The following is a 16,311-nucleotide window of genomic DNA, read 5'->3' as shown; positions in this document are numbered from 1 at the left end:
TTAATGATTTAGGAACCAAAAGAATAACTAAGGAGCCCAGCAGTCATTATCTCAAATAATGAGACTTTTTAATGCAAAATCAATGTTTGTTATAATGAAAATAGATTCCTCAGCTCCTGCAGGGCCAAATGTACAAATCTTTTCTACTGTTAAATAAAATGTGACGGCTCGTTTTCAGGGGGATGGTGAGCATTTTTATTCAAGAGTAAAAATAAAATGTCAGAACTTATTTACTTTTATTAAGTGCTCATTCTCAATCAGATGTTCTAATCAATATCTAATTGGTGGTGAGGAAGCGAAAATAATTTTTACGCCAAGTTGGAGAACGGAAGGAAAGTAGAAGGGAAGAAGGTGAGAGAAAGCCACCTAGTATATTTTTAGTTATAATAGTAGCCAATTTTATTGAGCAGGTGCATAGCACTAGGATTGTGCTAAACGCTTTGCCTCTGTTGCAAATACCTTCACAGTCATATACCTTCACAGTGATCCTATGAGGTCAGCACTCTTGTTGTCCTTATTTACAGGTGGGAAAACTGGGGCTTAGAGAAAACAATTACCCACAGTCTTATGTTTATCGAGTGGTGGAGCCAAGTATGTCTGACCCCTAAAGCCCTAGCTCTTAATTACTCTATTTATAATATCTATCTTCTTTATCTACCCTTTTAGAAAAATCTTTTATTTTTAAAAAATTAGTCATTCTTGAGGGGTTAGCTCTACCAGTAGCTGAAGTTTTACTCCTGTGAGCATTGAAACTGCAAACGTAAAATAATTTTGGAAGGTAAAAGTTTTCCTCAAATACATTACATACTTCTCTGTCCTGGGAAACAGAGTACATTGAACATAATTTAACTTATTATTATTTTTTATGGTGACTCAGAACTGGTTCCCAGACTCAGTTCTGATGTAAGGACTCTGTAGTGTAACAGGCGAAACAAGACATGAGAAGTGAGTTGAAATCCTGGCTCTAATGCCTGGTACTGTGTACTTGGGACAAGCCTCCTGCTCTCTGAGAGAGGAAGGACCTGGTAATGCGCTATGATTTTAAGTTACAGGGAGATCGATTACATCAACTTAAGGAAGAACCTTCTAAGAGTTATCTGAAAAATGTCTCAGCTGCCTCATGAGGGAGAGAATGCCCCATTCTTGGACATGTTCAATCCAGATCAATTATGGAGATGATTTAGACAATAAGGAATTAGGCTAGCTATCTTCTAGGTGGGGTCAGCAAACTTTTTCTATAAAGGACCAAAAAGTAACCATTTCAGGTTTTGTAGACCATACAGTCTCTGTCCCAACTACTCAACTCTCTTCTTGTAGAGCAAAAGTAGCCAAAGATAGTATGCAAGCGAATGAGTTGTGGCTGAGTTTCAATAAAACTTTATTTATAAAGATAGGTGGAAGGTCAGCACAGGTCATGATTTGCCAACCCCTGTTCTAGGCTCTTCTAATTAGAAACTCGGTGATTCTCTTATTGTCTCTTTAGTCACTGTGCCGGGCTGATCACTGGCACTTGGGCCTTCCATAATCAATAGTAATGAGTTAACTCTTACATAATTCTTACTAGGTGCCAGGCATCTTTCCAAGTTCTTTATATGTAGTAGTAATTCCTCTAATGCTCACAGCAATCTTATAAAGTGGGTACCAATATTATCATTGTTCCCATTTTACACATGAGGCTACTGAGGCACAGAGAGGTTAAGTAGCTCACACGGATTCATGCAGCTTGCATGTGGTGAAGTTGGCTGCAAACCCAGGCAGTGTGGCTTCAGAGCCTGTGTTGCCGACCATTATATGACCAGCCATTTACTACATCACCTGGGGTAAGTTACCGTTCCTCATCAAATGGCATGTCCTGTCTGTATAGCCTACCAGCTGTGTGACCTCAGGCAACTCACCTACCTTCTCTGAACTTTGGCTTCCTTGCCAGGCAATGGGAATAATGATATTGACTACACAGGGCTTTTGTGAGGCTGCAGGTGATTATGAAAGCTCCTTATTTAGGGTCTGGAACACAGCAGTTGCTCAGAGGATGCTAACTGCTGCCTCTCCCTTAGCCATTTCTGGAGAATCTAGGGCTTGCTGAGAATCAAAGAGAGGGCCTTGTCCTAGCAATCAAAGCGACAAGTTCCCACTGTCTCCTAAAGCATCTTTTTTTTTTTAACCTCAAAGAGTTTGTTGTAAAATTGTATTTTTCCTACAAGCAGTGCTCTGGCCCTCGTTGCTGAGTGGCTGGTCTGAATTATGCCCTTGGCATAGGGTCTGAATCTTTCTGGAGGTGCTTTCTATGACCTGCATAGGGTCTGAGCTGGGAACTCTGACCCCAGGTTTTGGTCAGAGTGGTGTAGAGCCATAAAAACATGGGGACCATCCCTTTGGCCATCACACCATGAGATAAGGGATATAAAGCATTTATATATTACCTGGCTTGGTATGTGCTCAGTCCAGGGGTTGATACTGTCTCTATTGAAATGTATCAAGGGCTTATTTGATGCCAGTCTCTGTGCTCAGGATTTTTCATACGTTATCTCATTTTAGCCTCCCAACGGCTCTATAAACTTGTTTCTATTATTATGATTCCCATTTTGCAGAGGAAGAAACTAAGGCTTAGAGGTATTAAGATACTTGTCCAAAATCACCATTAAGTGGTAGAGCCACGATTCAACCCTAAGAAGCCCGAGTCTAAAGCCTGCATCTTAATCCCCTTTGTTATTTCTGTTATGTCAGCAAATCCTGTTTGTTTCTACCTGAAACCCACTCTCTAAACCCAACTTCTTGCCACCTTCACTGCAACCTCTCTGGGCCAAGCTTATTTCAATAGCCTGCCAACTCGTTTCTCTGCTTTTGTTCCCGCACCTCTCTGCCATATTTTATTCTCAAATTAGTAGTCCGTGGATTCTTTTTCTTAAAAAGTCAGCACTATTGAGGTATAATTATCAGACAATAAAACTCACTAATTTTAAGTGTACAATTCAATGAGTTTTGGCAAATGTAAACAGTCAGGTTCACCACCCCCACAATCAAGATATGGAACATTGCCAGAGTATGTGTTTCTAATAAAAATTCTAAGTTAAATCGTGTCACCCTTCTGCTCAACATGTTCTAAGGGCTGGCATCTACCTTAAGTAAAAGTCAAAATTCTTACAACGTCCTACAGTGCTGTGGCAAAGGACAGGTTATATATTTACCAAACCTTTCATTTTCCTCCTGGCCACAAAGGAAGGCCATGTGTCTTATGGTCCTTGCATTTAGGTGGGGCCACGTGACTAGCTCTGGCCACTGGAAAGTGGGCAGAAATGATGTCCACCTCTCCTAGGTCTGGGGCCTAAAATTTTAGAGAGATCCCCACTGTTCCTCTCCCCACATTGCCAGCTAAATGTGGAGGACCCCAAGTGGCACACTGAGGCCTAGTGGATCCAGAAGTCTCTAGAAAGATGAATTGGGCCCATGGTCAGGCTGGGATGTGAAAAGAGATACACTGTTTCTCTGTTATGCCTCTGAGATGTTGGAGGAGTTAGTAACACAGCAGTGCATGTTGACTCTGACCAATACAAAGGGTCTGATTATTCTGGCCTCGGCCACACCTCCAACCCCATCTCCCAGTGCCCTGCTTTGAATTCTCTCCACTGCAGCCACGCCTGTCCCCAAGCACACTCCTGCCTCAGGGCTGTTGCACTTGCTGTTTGTGGTTGGCTAAATAATGGCCCCTCAAAATATAGCCATGTCCTAATTCCGGGATCTGTGAATGTCACCTTATATGGCAGAAGGGACTTTGCTGATGTGATTAAATTAAGGATGTTGAAATGGACAGATTATCCTGGATTACCCGAGTGGGCCCAATGTAATCACAAGAGTCCTTATAAGAGTGAGGTGGAGGGAGATTCGACTAGAGAAGAGGAGAAGGCAACACGGGGATGGAAGAAGAGATTGCAATGATGTAGCCACGGGCCAAGAAATGCCAAGGAACGCTGGCAGCTATCAGAAGCTGAAAGAGGAAAGAATGGATTTCCCCCCTGGAAGTTCCAGGAGGAAACCAGTCTCCTGACCCTTAAATGTGAGCCCCAGAAGACTCATTTCAGACTTCCGGTCTCCAGAACTGTAAGAGAATACATTTCTGTTGTTTTAAGCCACTTCATTTGTGGTAATTTTATTTATTTTTTGGCAGCAGCAAGGAACTAATCCACTGTTCTTTTTGTCTAAAATGCTCCTTCCCTGGAGAGCTGCATGGCCGCCCCCTTACCTCCTGTATGACGTTGCTCAAATATCTGTCACCTTCTCAGTCTCTCTCCTCTTACCCAGCTTTGTCTATATTACATTTCTTAGCAACATGATATACACTAAATTAATTTTGTTTAACGTCTGCATTCCCCACTAGAATAGAAGCTCCAAGAATGCAGGAACTTTGTTTGTTTTCCACTATGTCCCCAGCACTGAGAGCCATGCTGGATTGCCAGCAGGCAGCTGGGCATCATTTCCCCTCCTCTTTGCACACTCTTGTATCACAAGGGCTAGAAGCTTGGGAACTATATTTTCCAGAACCTCTAACAGGATTCCAGGTGTGAGTCTGCCAATGGCACACCTACCAGATTTGGAAGGTGGAAGAAAAGCTGTGTCTATATTATTCCTCTAGGAGCAATGGGCTTTGGTAAAGGTGAGATGTTTGCTGTGGCCTCTGGGTGTTTTCTGGCAAAGCAGACACCTTAGTTCTGGAGATAGCTACAAGCTGTCATTTTCTCAATTTCCTTGTTTCACGCAGCTTCTTAAGATTTAATTGGTTTCATCATTAATGTGTGTCCTTCTAGCCCTTCCAAAAGTTTTGTAAGCACCTTCTTTCTGGGAATTCCTACGATGGTTTCTGTCTTCCTGCCTGAACTGTCTGATGCAAGTCCTGGCACAGAATACGCACTCAATAAATATTTATTGAATGAATGAGCAAAGCTTGATATAGGGAAGTGGTTGGTCTAGAATGAATCCATACTGAATACAAGGGAGCATCCTCAGATACTAGAGACAGTGCCTTCAGCCATGTCTATCTTAGGGGTTTACTAAGACTTCAGTGAGCCTGGCATAGACTGCAGACCTATTCTGTAGGGCATGTGGAGTGTGCCATGTCTGTATTTATGCGGAAATTAACATTTTAGAAAACAGTATGGAGCTTATTCCATAATGTGGGTTTCATCCATTCTCAACTTATCCATTTTTAAAGTAAGTATTTGAGGTCTAAAGAGCTCTATCAGATATTGCAGAGGAAAGAGGGGTCAGAACTTGGCAGACCCTCTGAGATTTGTAGTCAAGGCTCTGGACCAGTCTGGAGGCTTCATGTGTGCAGAGCCTTTTAAGAAACAGCTACCACTTCCTAAGGGCTTGGCATGAGCTAAGTGTTCCTTGCTCAGTACTCCTTGTGCCCTGTCTCGTAGACTCTCTGCAATGATCCCATGAGGGAGGTATTACCTCTCCATTTTATAGATGAGGAAACAGGCTCAGAGAGGTTCAGGGACTTGCCCAAGGTCACTCAGCTAAGGCAGAGTAAAGATTCGAACCCAGGTCCCAGCAGGTCCTAACTACCTGCACTTTTTCTAGGACCTGCCCCTTCTTCCGTCTGATCCTTAGGCTTGGGCCCCAGCAGCCAGGTTTGTATGTACCTGGCAAGAGTGAAGAAGGGGCCTGCGTGCCCCATGTTCTTCAAGGCCCCTTCCTTTCCCAGCACTCACAGCTTCACTGCATCATCTGCCTTGGAGCTTATCCAGGCTAATCTCATTATGCCCTTTATCCTTGTTTTATGTTAGTCATCACAAAAATCCCCCAACTCCCAGTTCACCCCGCCCTCTGATATTCATTTGGCTTGTTATGCCCACCAAATAGGACTCTGACTCTCTCCTTCCCTATTCGTGAAAACCATCCACTGTGCTTTCTGTGGTTAGTTATCAGCAAAACATCCTGTATCCACACTCTCGTCCCTCCACGACCCCCTCACCTTCTTACACTAGTGGAAACATGCTTCCCTCTAAGGACACTTCTACCCCACGGCCCTCTCTAGTGGTGGCTTCTTGTTCCCGCAGCCCTTGAACCTCTAGGCCAGGTGGATGGGGAGGAATCCTCCTTGCCCATCATTACCACTTTCAGGTCGTTCCTTCTCGTGTGTTCCCCCAAAACTGCCACTGTGAAGTCATGTCCTCAGACCACACCCCTTTGATACTACTCCTTGTTGCAGTCACCTATGGACCCTTTGTCACCCCCCACTCCCATTCTGTGAAGATTTTAAAATCCTAGTCCACAGTTTCTCCAACATCACAATTCTTTTTTTTTTTTAGGGTTTTTTTTCTTTTCTTTTCCTTTTTAAACTTATTGGGGAACAGTGTGTTTTTCCAGGACCCATCAGCTACAAGTCAAGTAGTTGTTTCAATCTAGTTGTGAAGAACGTTTTTCTAGGACCCATCAGCTCCAAGTCAAGTAGTTGTCTTCAACATAGTTGTAGAGGGTGCAGCTCAGCTCCAAATCCAGTCACCGTTTTTAATCTAGTTGCAGGGCGCCCATCATCCCATGCGGGAGTCAAACTGGCAACCTTGTTGTTAAGAGCATGTGCTCTAACCAACTGAACCACCCGGCCGCGGATTGCAATATACAGAGGTGATCCTTCCAATAGCCTCTCACCTCACTCCCCTGACCTCCTTTCTTCCATCTTATCTCTACCATTCAGCCCCAAGGTCATACATCAGGGCTTACCTTTAGCCATAACTGTATTCCCTCTAAAACTTCAAGCATCTGCTTTCTAAACACCATCTTGCCTTTGCAGCTCACTCTGCTTTGGGTGCTGTTGGGTGGTCTCCAGTGGCCTCCAAGTGAGAGGAGGTAGAGAGTGGGGGCTGTTTCTTCTGGCTCAGAAGGCTCAGGGGGCATTTGAGGTTCAAGATTTCAGGCTTGTCTCTATAAATGTCCTTATCCCATGTGTCAGGGTCCCACTCTTGACAGACTTTAAAGACACCTGTGAGATCATGCATTCATGCCCTTGGCAGCTCTCCCCCTTAATAATCAAATTATTAAACGAAATCCTGGGGGGCCCAGTTTTCAGCCCTATGGCAGCATGAGATGAGTCTCCTTTGAAGATGCCACACGATGTTTTCAAATCATACCTTAAGTTGTCAATTAATTTCCCTGTGTCCACCATTTTCATTTTTGCAAGGCTTTTAAGGCGATCAAAAGCCTGCAGCCCTCGCCACAATCCTTATAATTCCCTCCAGGCTGATCAAGCCCCAAAGCCACTGGTTATCCCAACGCCTCACCTTCCTCCTGTACCTTATGTCATTAACCACAGGTTAAAGTGTAGTATTTGTGAAGCCCTGCATACTAGAGATTATCACCGCTCCACTTCCCACCAGGAGTGGGATCCCTACTATCTTCAGATGGATAGGCCATCCAACTCCTAAATCCCACCATGAGACCATGCCTCGTACCAACTGCCTTAGCCCTGGTTCCCAGATAGCAGAGCCTGAGACATACTAATGGAGAGTAATCCCAGGGTAGCAAGAGTGAGGGAAGTGGTGAGAGGCAGAGCAGGCATGAGAAAGTACAACGCCGAGCTTCGTAAAACACTTTTGTACCATGTGCAGCTGATGGCTAGTCTCAGGTATGCCTTGTGGACAGGACTACACATGCTATCTGAACAGACTGGTGACTCTCTAGTGGTGGGGAGGCAGTTAGAGAGGAAGTTTACCCTCAGACTCCTTCCCATCTCCTGTCAAAGTTTGCCCCTTGGGATGTCAACTGTCCTGCACTTCTGGTGGCTGGTGTCACTGACTCCGAAAACATCAGAAATCATGCCTTTCGATGCGAAGTTGTTCTCTGGGTACAGAAGTGGAGGGAAACTCCAGAGCATTCCTGGCACCCTACCATTTGTGGAGCACCACTATATATATATCAGGAGTTGCAACGAGCCATATCACGCTTTGTGGAACCCAGGCGCCCTGGCTGCAGAACTGCAAGGTCTCTGAAGCTGTAGCCCTTCTGGAGGGTCGATCAATGTGGTGGCAGCTGAAACAAAACAAGAAGTCAAGGATGCTAGAGGCAGCGGGGCCAAGAGCATTTGAGGTCACATGGGAGGTTCCGAGACACCCTGAGAAACACAGTTAGATTATGCCATTGCTTGGCTCAGAACCCTCCTCCTAGGGGCCCACAGACCCTACCCAACCTGATCCCCACTTCTTCTACTTCCTCTCATGCCTTACCTGCTCCAGTGGCACCAAGCTCCCTGTCTTTCCTCAAACCCACCATGCCCTCCCTCCTTTTTACCTGCTTTTCCCCGCCTGAAGAACTTCCCTCACATACCTGACTGTCTGTCTTCTTAATTCCCTTCGAGTTTCTTTTCAGATGGCACTTTATCCATGAGGCCTTCCCTGGCTATCTTGACTCCCACCAGCACTCTCTTTCCTTTTACCCTGCAGTTGTCCTGACATCTTCTGCCTTTAGTTGGCTGTTTCTTGTGTGTCTTCCTTGAGCTAGAAAGTAAGCTCTATGAAGACAGGGCTCTTTCTGTTATCCATGACACCTACCACAGAGCTTGGCACATAATAGGTGCTCCATAAATCTGTTGTTGACTGAATGAATGATTAAATAAACGACTACTCTATGGTCTCCATTCCCCCCAGCCATGGCTGATAGGCCAGAAAGGAACCCCTGATCCAAGCTGGGCCAATCCAAGCAAGGTTTCCTGTCAAGAAAAGTTGGAATTGGGCTTGAGACCTGGTGAGGTGCTATAAGGGGCAGAAATTCATACCTGTGAATACGGGGGATACACGGCGTTACCTTCCACCATGGGCCGGAGAAGTGGGAGGAGCTGGTCTGCAGAGAAATGAGATGTAAGGAGCCTGCCGAGGATGGAGAGAGGCCATATTGGCTCTAGTTCCCCGTTGGGGTCCAGGAGATACCCCAGGACCTTATAATAAATCCCTCTTTTCTGCTTAAGTTAAATGGAGTGGTTTTATTTTTCTTTGCAATTCAAGTCTTAAATATCAGCACTACCAATGTTGCTGTATGTATTGGGAGCTGTGTTGAACCTCATCATGCTCCGTGGGACCTGAGCAGGGCACTTCCTGCTGGCGTGGGCCACACAGGGCCACTGGGTCACACACAGCACCATGGTTAGCACACAGCCCTCCATGCAGGAGCCTTCCCTGCCAATTTCCAATGCAGCTGCTCTGAGGCTGCCCGGAGGATTTTTCCTGGCACCCAGGGGGTGCCCCAGCTGCCCCAGAGCCCCAGGCCTCTCCTCCTCACCCAGGCACATGGCACTCTCCCCGCCCCAGCTGTCACTACAGGCTCTCTGCTCCTGTCACCTCTAGCCTGAGGCTCCTGGTATCAGTGAGGCTCTGGGTTGGGCTTTATCACTCCCTCTCCCGACCCTGCTCAGGCCCACCCGGCACCTGGCGCCTTCGCTCCCTGCCTCCTGGGCCCCCAAGTCCCCTCCCCCGGGCCTGACCCCGGAGCACGGAATCCATTGTCCTCCCCCATCCTAGCCAATCCCCAGCCCGACCTGACAGCTCCCCGTTACGGATGCACATTTACAAACAGCTTATTTACATAGAGCACAAGAGAACAGCTCCTGTCTTCAGGAAAAAGGAGACACCAGGTCACCTAGACAGGGTGGATCCTGCGATTAGGGAGCCTTCTGTCCTTCCTCCCTCGCTCAGGCAACTCAGAATAGGCCAGCAGGCCAAGTGTGGGGGTGGAGAGGGTGAAATCAGGTTGAGCAAAAAAAAAAAAAAATGAGGTGATGGGTAGGCAGGTACTACTTAGTTATCTGTATTTATTGATTTGATTTTTAGCACAGTTTTATTTCTTACCTACACATGCCCTTGTGGAACCTTAAGGGCCTGTGTATTCAGTTTGTTCAGCCCCCGGCCCTCGCTGTTACCCTGTCACTCCCAATGCCCAACACCATCCAGATTTTCTTTCAAAGACTAGCCACCATGGTACAGAATTGCAGGGTGTGCCATGGGGTAGAAGAGGGGCTGCGGAGTCCAGGAGCCCCATAGTGGAATCCCAGCACTATGTTGGACAAAGGGCTCCTTTGGTGCCTCAGTTTCTCTGCTGGCAAAATGGGGATAATATCAACTCCACTGTGTGGGTTTGAGGACGGAAAGAATAAGCACGCACAGCACTTTGTGCCACGCTGGGTAGAGGGTACGGATCTGTGTGTGGTAGTTACATTGTTAAGGTTTAGGGAACAGAAAAACTCAACCACGTGCCCCATCCCGGTCTGCTTCCCCCGCCTCCCAGGAGACCTCACCTTTTGTTCTGACCCGGGCACAGGTAGCGACCCACCTGCCCCAACTGCAGGCAGAGGATATAGCCATCCATTCCCCTACGTTTTAGTTCACATTCTTCTCTGGAAATGGCCCCTCTCTTCTTGTTCTGTTCTTTATCTGTTAGGTCCTTTTTCTCCCCCACCCCAGCCATCCTAAGAAGGTGACAGACATGGACCATGGTGGGGTGAGGGGCAGGCAGGGTTGCACATGATAATGTAACAGAGCTGAATTTGTGCTACCATGAGCCAGGTATTAAGCTAAGCTCCGCCCATCCATTACCCGATTCCATCACCCACAGCAGACATTTCCTACTGAGCCCTGAAAGTTCTCAGAAAGTGAGATCATCACTAATGATCCATTGGTCTGATGTGGGTGAAGCCAGGGGGATGTCAAGACTTCATTTGCCTTCTCGGCTGGGTGCAGTTGGGGACATGTAGGAGGGACTCTGAGCTCAAGCTGGGTCTCAGGTGGGCTTCCTGGGGAGGTGACCCTGAGCTACATCTGTAGGATGAGTAGAGGGTGGTCAGCTGAAGAAGGATGGGCAAGGCACTCTGGGCAAGGAAGCAGCATGAGTGTGAGATGTGAAACAACATGGCAGGCAGATAGGTACGACTGGAGCTTAGAGCAGGAGGTGGGGAGAGATGGGGAGTGAAGCCGGTAAGAAAGGCAATGGATTAGAACATGTAAGGCATTTAGAACACACAGTCAGTGCTCAAAAAATAGTAGCTGTCATTTTATTATTATTATTATTATTATTATTATTATTACTGGATAAATGTTTATTGGCTGACAGACAGAGGGCAAGGCCCATTAAGCACCTAGTGGATACTGCTCAGTAAGTTCCTAGTTGACTTATTGGCAGCTTGATCAATAATCAATTGACTCTGGGAGAGTCCAGCCATGGCAGGTGACAATGTGTCAGGATAAAGACATTCGTGGCAGTACAAACACCCTACCCCAATTCCAAGTTCAAGTAAACTTCCCTTTTTACATAACCCTTCCTCTGAGGAAGTCTTCCTGGCTTGCTCCAGCCCCAGCTGCAGCCCACCTTTGGTAGCCTCTGATCCTGGTGGCCCTTCTTTGTGACACAGCTATGTCCTCCTCTGTCTATGTCCTGGAGAAGGAGATGCTCCCATGAGGAACAAGAGTTGCTGTGCAGAAAGATTGAGAGAAGGCTTCTGCTTGTCCCTGTGTGTAGAAGTCCTGGTGACTCCTTGCTGGGTAGAGGGGGGTCACTGTTCCTGCTCCCACTCTTTGGAAGTGAAGTAAGTGCAACATATTTGAGTGGGGATGACCTGAGGAGTTGGGACGGCCTTCCCCCGTGCCTAGACAGGCTGTTATTAATAACTGTGTGAGGACTGTGGCTTCTACTGCTGGCCTGCGGGCTGAGGGAAGAATGACAGAGGGGCTAGAGGATACTCAAAAAGCTTTTGAGCCCCGTTGTCTTGATCCATTGCCTCCAACTCATCCCTACCCCAATGGCTTAGGCAGAGGTCAGCAATCTTTTGAGACGGAAGAGCCGCCAGGAGCCAGCAAACTGCGGCTCGCGAACTGTGGCTCTGAAGTAAAACTGAAAATGAAAATAAAACTATCATAGTTTCATTTACAAAAATTTTAAAGGCTATTATTCACATAATGGCAATCATGTAAAAATATATTCATGGCTCTCGAATAATTTTTAAATTGTTGAGGGACAGGGTTGGCTCTTCCAGGGGTCGGCAAACTTTTGAGATGGAACGTACCCAAAGAGCCACATGGGGCTCCCGAGCTGCAGTTTGCTGACCCCTGGCTTAGCGTATCCTCTCCACAGACACTCAGTGGGGTACCACCTTCGGCAGAGAGGCTCTGAGCTGTGCCCTGTGCCCAGCACTGCCTCTGGGCAGGCTGGGATTCTTCCTTGGGACTAGGGACATCTCTGTTGGGGCTAGGGCTGGGGCCAGTGGTGTTTTTAAGGCACAGCCTCCTCTTGTCCCACCAGTTTTCTACAGGCAAGGGACCCTAGTGAACGCTGGGTGCTTTGAAGACAGACACTTTTCCCCATGGTTACTGTCTCTTGTCTCCTGTGCCCACTCTCCCAGGGGCTGCTCTGAAACTCAGACCCATTTTTCATATTGTGCTTCCTTATTTTATAGGATGGAGGGGCCGCCCTCCTGAGACCCAGGCTCTTCTGTAGGGGAGGAATTCCCATCTTCTCCTCTCTATCCTCAGGGAGTCTTCCCTGCCCACCCCTTTCATCCCCCAGAACCTAATTGAAGAGGCTCCGCCTGGCAGAGAGGATGAAAGCTTTATCTTCCCAGTCCATCCCGAAGCGTGTTAAGATGATGGATGAGTTTCCAGACCTGCGTGCTCCTCCCAGTAGCATTAACAAAATTGCCTTTCAGGATCCCAACTCCCATGTCAAGATGGGCTGCGGTAGAGACAGGAGACCCGAGCTTTGGCACTCGACGGTGAGCATTAAAATCATTTTAATACTGCATTTAGGGTTTATGTTCCTTGTGTGCGAGCTGGTCCCATCGCTGGCATCCGAATAAGATGAATGATGTTTGTTAAAAAGCTCTTTGGTGCGGCCTGAGTGACCATTAGGAACACTCAGCTTGGAGCTGGGATGCGTGGGCCCAGCTTCTCATTTTGAATGGGACCCGTCAGAGATGTTGTCACCATCAGCCCTATTGGGTTATAGCCAAGTCTCTTCCATTAGGCCTCTGAAAGCTCTCCTGTCTGCTGTCAAGAACTCAGAGACGGAACATGGGTATGAGAGTCTGGGGTTGGGATCTCACCTCTGTAACTGGTTTGCTGATTGTGCTTGGCAAACACTTTCCCCCTTATCAGCATTCTCATCTGTGAAAGGGGGGAGGTTGACTAGCTGTTATGGGTTGAATTGTGTTCCCCTCAAATTCACATGTTGAAGTCCTAGACGCAACAGTATCGTAGAATGTGACTTTGTTTGGAAATAGGGCCTTTACAGAGGTAATCCAGTTAAAATGTAGTCACCTGAGTGAGCCCTCACACAATATGACTGGTATCCTTATAAAATGGGGAGATTTGGACACGGTCACACACAGGGAGAACACCATGTGAAGATGAAGGCACAGATAAGGGTGATCCCTCCATAAGCCAAGGACCACCAGAGGTTTCCAGGAAACCATCAGAAGACAGGGGAGAGGCATGGATGGATTCTTCACTGCCCTCAAAAGGAACCAACCCCAGTGACACCTTGATCTCAGACTTCCAGCCTCCAGAATTGTGACAATAAACTTTTGTTGTTGAAGCCACTCAGTTTATGATACTTTGTTACAGCAGTTTTAGGAAACCCAATACACTGGCTAGAGTGTCTCCCACTCTGGTGGAGCTCCCTGAGCCTATGATTCTAGGATTCAGTTTTGGATACCAGCTAGGACAGGAGCAGCTGCATTGGGGCGAATCTGTTCTCTGCTGCTCCAGGACCCTGAAGCTAAAGCAACTGGCTGTCTTTGTTCCTGAAACTAAAATGGCTAAACAGGCCCGGGAGCCCAGACGGAACTGCTGGTCCTTTGGAAATCACTGGGTGGAGGAGGGGCTGCTTTCCAAGTTCAGAAGCCCAGAGAGCGGTCCAGTGCTGAGTTCAGGGCCGTTTGTGTCTCAGGATGGGGGCCGGGAATTCCCACCTGGACACCTGAAGCAGGGAGCAGGGGCGTCTGCTTCTGGACAGATGGGACAAAGTGGATGTACTGGGACAACCTCAGCTCCTTGACACCTCCCAGGTCAACTCATTTTACCTCCAAATGACAAATCTTAAAATTACATGGAAACTTAACCACTCGAAGTAGACGCTAGTGTGGATTATAGAAAAACAAAATTAAAATTCCTGCATACCTGAATATGTGGCCTGAAATACAGATCCATGAATATTTACTGCCCACCCAGCACAGCCACTTTCTATTAATTCTACTGACAGCTCTGTTACTGTCTGTAATATTACTGTCTGCATTTACAGATGAGGAAAACTGAGACATAGAGAAGCAAAGTGACTTGCCCAAAGTCTCACAGACAGTAAGTGGCATTGCTTGGATGTGAACTCAGGGAGTCTGATTCTAGACCATAGAATGCCCAAAGGCTGGTACCTCAGGGTGGTACCCGGTGACACCAAATCTCATGAGAGTCTGGGAGCTGGGGACCACAGAGCAACCCAGAAAAAGTAAGGGACAACTGTGATGTCATTGAGGGCTTGAAAAACTTATGCTGGCTCTAAGATATTAGTCAGAAGTGCACTGGTGATCCATGGGCTGTATTGGTCACGGGGCCTTCCCTATTTACCCAATACAAGTTTTGGTGGCTGAGCAGGGAATATATGCTCTTTTGGTTCCTGGGAGGTGGCTGGATGGCAACGTCTGCTTTGGGGGACAGGAGATCTGCCTGGTGCACTGACTTCCCCGTCGCCGTCCCCCCCGCCCCCCTCGTGGCAGGTAGCACCAGGTGTGTCTGGCAAAGCCGCTGGGAAGGCCAATCAGTGAGTGAGAATGTGCTGGGCTGCGCTGGGGCCTGGATTGCACTTGCAATCAGGGCATTTCACACAGCAAATTGTGGTCATTTAGGCTTCTCGACGGCAAGCTTAATTTCAGGCCCAAGCGCCGAGGATAGTCAGAGACACAATGAGGTAATTTCACATTTTAAGGCAGAGAATGCAGCGTAAATTAGTAGAAAAATCATGACACTTACAAGCCCGTTCTAAAGACGTATTGTTCCCTTTTCTTCTGGGAGAAAAAAAAAATCAGCTTCTATTAAGATTGAATTAACCACTGGAAGAGAATTCCTCAGACGGCCAATTCATGAGGAGAAATCTATTTTAAACTTGGTCAAAAAGCTTTTGCAGGAAACGGTGGGGAGAAAGTTCCCCAGGAAATGCAGGTGCTCACACCTGGGATGCAGGGCGAGGCCTGCTCATGCCCACCCTGAGGCTGAACCCCTATGGCTATGGCCTTGAGTGGTCTACCTGCTGAGGTCAGATGCCCCCCCCCTCCTGCCAGGCAATGGGGCCTACCCCCTTCAGGTGTGGGACCCCTGGATGTACCTAGTGAAACTGTTTGGTGCATAGGTTTTGGGGCCATGCTCCTTGGATTAGAATCCCAGCCCTACACCAGTCAGCTCCCTGACCCTGAACGAGAACTTAACTTTCCATCCTCAGTCTCATCATCTGCAAATGGAGAAATAATAGCACCTATTTCATGGGTCATTTGAGAGGAGATGCATATGAAGAGCCTGACACATGGGAAGCCCTCAGATAGGGTAACTGTCTTAGTTTGGGATCCCCCAGAAGAGGACCCTGAGACAGGACTTGAATACAAGGTGAAGGCAGGGGAGAGGGGGCAGGAGAAGCCCAAGGCAAGGCGGCTACTTCTGTGGGCAAGTGGACCTGAATTCTGCTGAGGAACTCTGGGAGCCGTGTGGAAAACACATGTTAGAGTGAGCATACACGAAGGTTGAGGGAGCTGGGGCATGCACACACCAAATCCCAAAAGTCAGCGGCAGAGCTGATCCAGGTGGTCTTAATTTCCTGTTATTTCTGGCCTCTACCTCAAAGATGTCAAAGTGAGCTCCAGAGCCAGAGCAAGCTCCCAGGTAAGGAAAGGCCGGTCCTGGGGAGGCAGGGTGAAGGACACAGGCGTCTGCTACCCTGCTACCAGCATTGTTATTCCAGGTCCTACCCATGAGCTCTTTTTGCACTATAGCATTTCTCTCATTCCAGACAGACAGGTGCCACGCTGGTTGTCTGTGTCACCCCAGGGGCCGTGTCAAAAACATAAGCTCTGTGTTCTAGTCCCAGCTCTTTCCCCCAAAACTGTAAACTTGAGCTCCTTCTGTCCCTTTCTCTGGGTCACAGTGTCCCCATGTATTGGGTTGTCAGAAAAGTCATGACGCATGTTTGCAACAGATGGCACTCGTTCATTTTTGGAAGTACTAGAGTCATTCACATCTAGGTTATTGCTGTGTCATTTGACAGCTGACAGGTCTAGCTTCATTCTAAAAAAAAATTGAG

The 16,311-nt window shown here is 47.4% G+C and overlaps 1 long non-coding RNA gene across 1 annotated transcript in view; it reads left to right on the top strand.

Moving 5' to 3' along the window:
* Positions 1 to 3,910: 3,910 nt before the first annotated feature.
* The window catches only part of LOC109390865 (uncharacterized), a 126,486-nt gene continuing 114,085 nt past the window's right edge, over positions 3,911 to 16,311 (top strand). Inside the window, exon 1 of the long non-coding RNA XR_002125662.1 lies at positions 3,911 to 4,095. This is a non-coding gene — a long non-coding RNA (uncharacterized LOC109390865). The remainder of the gene's footprint in view (positions 4,096 to 16,311) is intronic.

This window comes from Hipposideros armiger, unplaced genomic scaffold (assembly GCF_001890085.2).
Source record: "Hipposideros armiger isolate ML-2016 unplaced genomic scaffold, ASM189008v1 scaffold_10, whole genome shotgun sequence".
In the NCBI taxonomy this organism is placed as follows: Eukaryota; Metazoa; Chordata; class Mammalia; order Chiroptera; family Hipposideridae; genus Hipposideros; species Hipposideros armiger.
The sequence above is the reverse complement of the archived record's forward strand: the minus strand, read 5'-3'. Positions and strand labels throughout refer to the sequence as shown.